This window comes from Lampetra planeri, chromosome 12 (assembly GCF_965212315.1).
Source record: "Lampetra planeri chromosome 12, kcLamPlan1.2.h2, whole genome shotgun sequence".
Lineage (NCBI taxonomy): Eukaryota > Metazoa > Chordata > Hyperoartia > Petromyzontiformes > Petromyzontidae > Lampetra > Lampetra planeri.
The window spans coordinates 9019459-9029104 of NC_136118.1; positions in this window are offsets into that span (position 1 = coordinate 9019459).

Genomic DNA, 9646 nt, shown 5'->3' on the forward strand with positions numbered 1-9646 from the left:
GACCTTCCTTTCTTCCTCTGCCAATGACCGACTTTGCCTCCCTACAAAATAAACACGCCCCACCGTTTCTGCACAGCGTGCGTTTCAGATGCGGTCGCATTTAGACGCTTGCGTAAAATCCCGATCGCAATTGTATCGCCCCGGCGAGATGCGTTGCCAAAACCCGTCGCGCCTTTCCCATCTTCCCATCCCTCTCTCCGCTTCCCCCCCCACCGCGCCCCCCGCCCCCAGCAGCGAGTGTAACAGGACCTCCCTTCCCCGTGCCGCCGACTCGCTCAGAAGTCGTGTTTGTTGTGCCCTGGCTGCGGCTCGTTGCCGAGCTGTGGCCTCGCGTTTCTGCCACCGAGCGGCCCCCGATGGAGGGCGATAAGGCCGCCGTTCAGGTGCGCCTATCTGCTACATACTGGCTACACTTAGCCCCCCCCCCCTCGCCCCCTCCTGCGTGTGGGCTGTGGGCCCCGCGCAAGGTGCGGGGCGAGCGCGGCGGAGGGGGAAGACCCCACACCGGCAATCGGGGCTCGTTGACATCAAGCGGCAAACAGCCGCTGTGATCATTAATTACACCGCGGCGGCGGCGGCGGGGCCGTGCCGCTGCGGAGATTACGTCCTTTGGAAGGCTAACGGCGGCGCTCCGCTTGTTCAATGTTGACGCGTCGTAGGCTCGCCGAGTTTTTACGGGGCTAGCTGCCGGCCTCGCTCGCTCGCTCGCTCCGATTCGCGTTTTCTGTTGCGCGAAGCGCACGCGTTGCCCCGTTCGGTCGATCCTGCTGCTTGGATGAGTTCCACGCCGCGCCATGCGGGTCGTTGGCGTGGGCGGTTATTTGGCCGCGCTTCACCGTGCTGGTCAGCTGGTCCCTGAAAGGCGGGGAGCATAGATGTATTGTGCCACAATGACCTACGCTGAGTGCAGCGATTTATTTCAGGTCTCGAGTGAAGTGTATAAAAAGCGAATCGAGAACAAACGACTCGAGTGATTATAAGTTTGCGTGTTTGCTGCCTACGTCTAATATTATTCAAAGTTCTTTGTGCAGTGCGGTATTCAAAGTGGGTGGCGGTTTTAGTTGTGTTCTTAGGTGCAATTTTTTTTTATTTTATTCCAATGCAATAGTTTGCCAATTGCAAGATGTCAACCTTCCTCATTGTATCAGTTATTGGAGTTGTTTGACCATACTGCACCACGGTGGTCAGTGCAGGTCAGTGAAGGTGGATTGTTGCGAGACCGGTTCAGATGTTCCCCAGCACTGATGTTAGCCATGGGCTCTAAATCGAACTCAGGTCGCCGAGTTAATCTCGCACTCATGCATTGGTGAATGGCGAGAAACATATGCAGTGCCCTAAATCAAATATGCCTTAACACGTAACATGATGGCTCTAATTTTGACATTGTTTCTCATTCTTTGTGTTATTCCAAGCGCCCACCTCTCCATGCTTGTTTGCTCACTTTTCACCGTTCTTTCTCAACGTCCACATTTCTGTTTTCGTCGGTAATGAATGCTGATTCGTACCGTTCTGCTCTCGGGATACACTCAGATATGTTTGACCATGCGTGTTCCTCTTCACGACAACGCTCCAAAGCTGCTCTCGTCCATCGCACTTTATTCCATCGTTTGTGATCCCGGTGTGCCTTCCATATCTGCCCCAGGTGTACCTGTGAAAAGACCGAAACAGTAGACCACTTGCCTGACGTGGCACGTGTGCAGACGAACGGTCACGAAGTGTGTTCGGGGCCTCTGATTGGTGCAGGGAGGCCTCTAAAAGAGGATTCGTTACGGTCATAGAATTAAACTGATATTGGAAGAGAATTTCAAATGTGAAAGGCGGGAAAACGAGGGTGAACCGTCGGGGTCACGGTTGACAACAGTGGGGTGAGCGAACCTTCGAGAAAGGGGGGGGGGGGGGGCTCGAGGGATATAAAAGGGGAGAGCGCGAGGGGGAGGGACGCTTGGAGAGAAGACGATGTCCGAGCGTCAAGAACCGAAGCCCTGGCCTAGGAATAGCGATGGTGTCCAAAATGAAGGCTCTCAGTGAAGCAACAACGTGCGTCGGCGTCACTACACCTGCACCGCCGTGTGCTGTTTGCGGGACCGCCGCTCGTGGACTTTGCGGGTGTGTTTCCGAGCGAAAAAAAACACCACGCCAGATTTACATCAAAGACACAATTGCACACGCTCGCTCGCATGCCAAGTCAACACGTCGTGTGACTGCTCATTTTGCATCTGCGGGGGGCGGGGGGTGGGTGGGGGTGCGGGAGATTTTTCATCGCCAGAAAAACAGCGAATCCGTTTCGTGCATTTCGAGCACAAACAAGCATGGGCACTTTATCGCCCTAGATGATGGGAGGGGGCGGGAGGAGGAAAACAGCAGGGGTGGCGATGGGAGCGGCGGCGGGGGGGGGGGCGGCAAAGGGGAGTTTGAGTGGGGGGCACCAGCAGTGGACCTGACGCAGAGTGGCGGAAAATTACATAACAGAAAAGAGAGCACGCTCGGTGCTTGGCGGAGCTGCACTGCACGGCGCAGCTGTGTGGCCACATGAAAGCATACTTGCATTATCACAGGCTGTGACGATGGCCTCTTAACGCGCAGATGATCTGATGGTGCACACACGGCTGCGAAGGTTGTAGCACTTCAGACGGGCGACGGCGTTGCCCGCGCATCTCCTTGATCTCCCGCGCTGCTAATGCCACGCCGCCTGCTCTCTGCTGGGCCCACATATATTCGGTGTAGCCCCGTTGCGGTACTATATCGCCTTGAAAGCATCTTCGCGAGTGAGTTAGCCCCATGCGTGCCGTATTTTTCTCGTGTCTTTAAAAAAAACATATATATTTGGACAGACCCAGGGACTGCGGCCGTCTTCTCCCGTGGCAGAGAGGGGGTGCGGGAGAGGAGGAGGCGGGCGGCTTTCCAACGTCGGCGAGCGCTCGCCGGCCCGCCCGCCCGCGTGCGAGTGACGATGTGCGCGGGCACCGTGAGCGCTTCTTCCAAAGCAGTGGGCACAGCAGGGCGAGATCGCCCGTTCAAAGTGCCGTAATTACGTAAGTCATTTTAGAGAGATTATCGTGGCCTTCGCTTTGATTTGCAAAGGCGGCCCGGCTCGGGTTTATCAGCGTTCCCACACTGCGGGGCGTGGTGGCACTCCCCCGCTCCCCTCCCGCCACCCCTGTGATCCACGTGCGATTCTGCCCCACGCGCCTCCGCATGTCCGGAGCGTTGTGATTCGGGTACCCTACCTACCGACCAACCGGGGTCGTCCACATCGCGGGTCAACTTCACTTTGAGATCGGTGCAGGCCAGCTGTAGAGCGAGAGAGGGAAGCTGTCGGCGGTGGTGCTCGCAACCATGCTCATCTCGTACGCGCACTACACGCAAACAGCGACCTGTACGTATGTTCAACTTCTTGCGCACCGTACGTAGCCAACCGTGCTAATTGGAGGACCTGAGTTCGATCACGTGATAGCCTCGGTTAACAGCAGTGGTGAGTGATATCCGAAACCGCTCCTGGGCTCCCCATTCACCAACCCACACTGATGAGCGTGGTGACTAGTGATCGAACAACCCCCCGTGACCGGCACGGCATGGGAAGGCTCTCATCCAGCAGTGGATTAAGCAGTAGTGAAACTAGGAAGTGTGGATGTTCACACAGGACCACGTTGGCTTACCAACTTGAGAATGTGACCGATAGGTCCTTCAGCTGGGCTAAAGGAAAACATTTGGCACATGAATTATGGAAAGAATTACTGTAGTCTGTCCCAACATGCTATACCTTGAAACACGTGACCTTGCTTCTGACCACCGTCCACCGATTGTCACCAGAAGTGTGACTGCGAATCCAGTGTGGGATTTAGCCCAGCTCTGCACGTTGCCTGTGCCTGTGTGTGTGTGTGTCCCACGCATCCCATCACTGTGTGGGGTCCATGCGGAAAAAATGAACTTCACCCCTTGAGTAATCAACAAGGACCTCCGAAGCTGTTGAACTGCCTCGCTTGCCTGTACTTACCCAAGTGCCCTCCCACCTGTCCTGTGCCCATGTAATGAAAAGCACGCACGTATCTAATAAATCAGCCGAGTAATTGTTTAGAAAATAATTTGGCTCGCGTTCTGCAATACGACTACGACCGTCATCCTCATCTTCAGCCATGATCTGTTCACCGCAGGGGTGAAGGCCTCCCCCAGCGGACACCGTATCTTATCGTCCCACGATGGAACAACCCACCTTGCACCCGCACACGAGCTGATTCCATCGATCCATCTCCGCAACGTTTGCGCTCTTGGTCGTGTTTCCCCCCTCGATTTCCGCTCCGTCATTTCTTCCAGTCACTTTTATTAACAGGCAGTGCGTGCATTCTCTAATCTGTGTGTTCCTTTTCCTGTCACTCAAATGTCACTCCAAACATTCGCCATGATGCTTTGCGAACTTTTAATCTTTTGTAAAAAAATTCTAGTGACTGTCCTTGGTTCTGATCCATATGATGTGGCAGGTGACGTTACTGCACCCTGCTATTGACTGCCCTAGCCTTATATCTTAAGATGTCCAAAAAGTAGAACACTCCAATCCAACTCTTTCAGATTTTCCCGTTCCATCGTTGCCGGCTATACCTTTTGTCGTATCTTCAACACGCGAGAGTCAAACTGTCATAATGATAGGCAGATAACGACGCCGTGTTAGATGTATCTGAATAATAATGTATAGCCCTTTGTCAATCCTCTGCTGGGAGAAAGCCTCCCCATGCTGGGTAGGTCCTGGGGGTTGTTTGACCAGATATCACGCTGGTGATTGCAGGTTGTTAATATCACTCACCAGTTTAAAACTAAGTTAAACTTTTTAAATTTTTATTTTGCCAGGTAAGGCCCACTGAGAAAATGTAGCTCTTTTTCAGAAGCGGCCTAGCTATCGCAAATGATAGCCCAATTAAGTGGTTTATCACGTGGAAATGTATATCAGCCAAATACTGTGAACGCATGTTGGTTCTAAAAGTGGAGGGAAAAATACTGGAGGACCTTGAGTAAAATCCACGCAACCACGGGGAGAACACGTAAACTCCAAAGCGTACAGCAGCCGTCAGGGTCAGCATGGAGCCCACGACCTTCTGTAGAGTAGGCGAGGTAGTTAACGCCTCGCCACCGCGGTGCACATACACGAACCAGGGCCTGCAATCGGGACTCAAGTCGCTGGGTTCTACTCGTACAGCTCCACAAATCACTGTGCCACCACTCCGAGTCTAATCACCTTCCTGCTAAATTTCCATTTAAATTTCGATTTAAAGCTTTCGTGACTGCAGGGATTCATATTCTTGGTTCTTTCGGTAAAGTCACGTAAAAGGGAAATAATAAAAAGCATTTGTATTGTTTTTATTATTTTATTATTTTATTATTTCCCTTCTACGTGACTTTACCGAAAGAACCAAGAACACCTTCCTACTCGCCGCTGTTTATCTTAATTGAACTCTGCTCTCGTGCTCTTGTCAATTAAATTGTCATCATCTCTCCAGCTATCGCGCCTGTGCGATAACAATGCAGTGGCATATTTCCCACATTTTATTTCAATATTGTTTTTTTTTCGGTGGGAGCATGCGAATTGCTGCCTATAAAGGTTCTTTTGTTATCGAGTCAAAGTAATTTTTTTTTCTTTCAGCCTATGTCATGCCGTAATGCGTTCGTAAAAAATCAAATTATATCTGCTCTGTTTCAAAGTTGCTTTTGATAGGAGAAAGAGCTTTTATCTGTGATATGCGCATGCTGGTGTGATTGCTGACTTGCGGGCTTCGTTGAAAATCCAACGCTGAGGTCGATAAGGGGGAGTGGGGGGCAGGGGGCGGCGGGTAGTAGGGGATGTTGAAGGATGGCTCCCACAATAATGTAAGCAAAGCCGAACGCCGCGAAACAAATTGTCCGGTAATATAACACGCATGAGAGAGGCACGCTAATTTCTGACATAACTCTCAAAGAATATCGGCTACAAAGAAAATTGACATTCACACGATATCAGGAAGTGCTATCCGTGTGTTCGCTTTGCTGTTGAACACTCAGCCCAGACGTAACTTTGATGTAGGATAAAAAAAAAAATCTCCAGGTGGCTGTGGGGTGATCGGAGATCAGCGTTGCATCTGCTGTCTGAAGCGCAAATATTCAAGTGCTTTGTTATTTTCGCACAAAGTGCCGCTTTTATTGCGGAGTTCTCTTTTAATACGGTAATGGTGAAACTCGTGCGGGGCCGTCTCGCCGGCACAACAACACCTCTTTGGGAAGGTCCCACGTTGGGATGTTTGGCCAATTCGTTGAGTGTATTGCAATCATATTCTTCTAAGAATATGAATCCTTGCAGTCACGAAAGCTTCAAATCTAGAATATATTGCAATCACTACAATTTAATTTTCTTAACGATTTTAACTTTTTTAGTCCCATGTCTTTTCGATGTTGGAATTCAAGCGGATAAAAGGCCGCCTACGCCTGAGACTGAATCACCCGGAGTGCGACCAATCTCGCTTGGTCTCTTCTAAAGCTATGAAGGAGGTCGGAGCCTGGGTAGCGCTTGCACGGGAAACCACCGTGCATTAACAGGTGTTATAGGCTCCGGTGCTATGTTTTTGGAGCAGAGGGCAGTGCGGAAAAGTCCATTATTGTACTGTGCTGTTTCGCTCCTGCGTCAATACTCTCCGACCTTCAGCAAACTGCACTGAGCAGCGGAATGAAGTATGGTCAAACGATTCCCCATGATTTCGATTTAAAGCTTTCGTGACTGCAGGGATTCATATTCTTGGATCTTTCGGTAAAGTCACGTAGAAGGGAATTAATAAAGTAATAAAAATAAAACATAATAAAGAAAGGTTCTTCACCTGAAGACGGCTGCTTGTGTTGTGGCCGAAACGTCGTGAGAATTATTTTGTTATGTTTTATTATTATTATTTTATTATTTCCCTTCTACGTGACTTTACCGAAAGATCCAAGAAGATGAATTCCCCATGAATCGACATGGTTTGCAGAGGGCTTGCATTGAGCGGTGGATTAGCAAAGGGCCGAAATCTAAGAACACCTACAGAAACGTTGGCTTATTTGTGACCATTTGCGACGTGTGTGTGTGCCCACAGCGATTGATCGTTACTTCAGGAGTGGATCAAAGATCTTCCTTACCAAACCGCACCTCTCACCTGGCCTCAGCCAAAACACAGCCACACTGCTCTCAAGGCCCGCTTGGTTCGTTTTATCCCCACACTCAGACATTGCCCTCTGCTGGATCAGCCATGCCTACACTGCACCTGTTATTGATGTCTGTGTACGCATGACGCGAGGCAGTGTGTGTGTACAGGGTGCGCGTACCGCGTGAGCTACGGCGGCGGTGGTGCAGCGATTAGCGCACCACCCTGTGAACCCTGTCACCTGAGTTCAATTCCCGGCCATGGCTAACGTCAGTGATAACCGATATCTGACACCGTTCCTGGGCCCCGACCTTCACCAGCCGATGAAGGCCAGTGCGGTGAAGTAAGGTCGAACGAGCACCGTGACCATGAATGTGTGATCAGCCCTTCATCGAGCTCTAGATTGATTAAAGGCTGTAAATTAGTATTACTATACTCGGCGGATATAAACACGACTCACCTACCAAGAGTTCTTACTGACCTTTGCAAGTGCATTGTTGGCGTCTGTGCTCACAACCACGAGACCTCGTCGCACTCGAAAATCTACGCACTTCCATCGCGTTAACATTCTCGGCGCCGTGTCACGTCCAAAAACACGCAGCCTCCCGCCAGGGTTGCCTGCCTCACGAGCTCGGTGCATTAGCGCCAGCCTTGACAGGCCCGGCCGACGTTTTTGCGAGCGGCCCCTTTATCTGGGCGGCCTTGGCTGTGCCGCACCGCACCTGCCAACCTGCCCGCCCGCCCACCCACCTCGTGCGCACATTATTTCTCGTGATAATTGGTTTTTTACCCTTCTATCTGGCAACAAAACTGCTTATCCCAAGCTCTCATACTCTGATGGTGTGGACCAATCAACTTCAAGGACAGTGCATACATTATCAGAGTTGTGTTTTTTGTTTGCATTATGACTGCAGGTATTGTGGTCTATGCAAACATGACTCCTTGTAAAAAAAGGTGTCAGTTTTGTTGCCAGATAGAAGGGTAAAAAAACAATTATCATATTTTTTGCTGGCAAATGAGGTTCCAATGGTGCAAATTATTTCTCGTCGCGGGCCGGAGGGCCGTCCCTCCAACGCACGGCGGTGGCGCGCGTCGTAGGGCGGCCACCGCGTTTGCGTGGCAAGTCTCGGGCGCGATAGCGCAGAGGGCACGGCAAAGCAAAATTCGACATCAAAGGTCCACGTGGTGGGGGGGGGGGGTGCGCGGCGTGACTCGCAGATAAACGCCCCCCACCCCGTGCGGGTGCACTCTTCGGCAGGCCTCCGTGGTGCACGCAAACAGCCACGTGCCGTTTGCGTCTTCATCCCCCCCCCCATCCGACCGTGGCGGAGCTACTCCCACAAGGGCTACCGGTGCATGCTGGTAGCTCTTGCGGGAGTGCAGCCCGGTAGACGTTTTTTTTTTGCTCCCTAAAAAAGGCGGCCGCTTGTCTCAGCCCAGCGGGGTGTGTCGTAACGCTGGCGTGACTTGCAGCGGTGCGAGATATCTTCAGATACGTTTTGCCGCTCGTTTAAAAAACAGGAGGTTTTTTTTCTCTCTCTCCCCGCGCGTATGCAAAGAAAAACATAAACAAACGAGCGGGCGAGTGAGCAAATAAATAAATATGTGCACAATAGATTAACAAACAACAACAAAGTGAGAGGCAAAACTGTAAACGAAATCAAAAATGAAGTCATAAAAGACATTTTTTTTAACAAAAGAGATCAGTGCCTGAGATATATCAAACGTCTGAGATTACAACTTGAAAGGAAACGAAAAAAAATGACAAAAGTGAAAAGTCAGGTGGAAGATGAATTGGAGCGAGATAGTAAAACGCGACGATAAATGGGTGTTTTGTTTTTAGGGTTCACGAAAGCTTTCCCTTTGAGACCGCTGTCCTCCCCACCGACCAAGCAGAACACTCCTCGTCGACATGGGCTAGTTTAAGTCACCGTGGCGAGATGTTAAATATCTTGCCTGGTATACAGGAGGTCGTGGGTTCAATCCCTACCCTGACGCCTGCATATTTGGAGTTTGCATGTTCTCCCCGTGGTCACGTGGATCTAGAGTATTTAGACGGTATAAATTTCATTTGAGAACTATACAGCTCAGTGGGCCTTACCTTGTAAAATAAAAAAAATAGTTTAAGCCCTGCCACTCCTTAACGGTGCTCCACTATCGACCGCATGGCCATGAGGTGCCACCAGATATTGCGCAATAATCTGCTCATGGCGTGTGGCCGCCGCAGACAGTTTCAGTCGAACTCGTAGAACAGGCCGGGCTGTTGGATGCCGTGTGGTTTTGTTTTTTCCGATAACGTCACTGATAGGACGTCGCGACGAGATGGCACAATGCCGAGGGACACTTGATTGGACATCCAGGCATGTGACGTCGCCTTTGACCTTGTGAGCATTTTCGTTTCGAGTAATTCTCGTCGTCATTTTGTAAAGCCAAGCATGACGCAGACGATAGGTCTGGGAGGCGCACGGTCACGTGCTGCTTGAATTTTTATGGGAGACGGTGGAGTTAGAAATGCA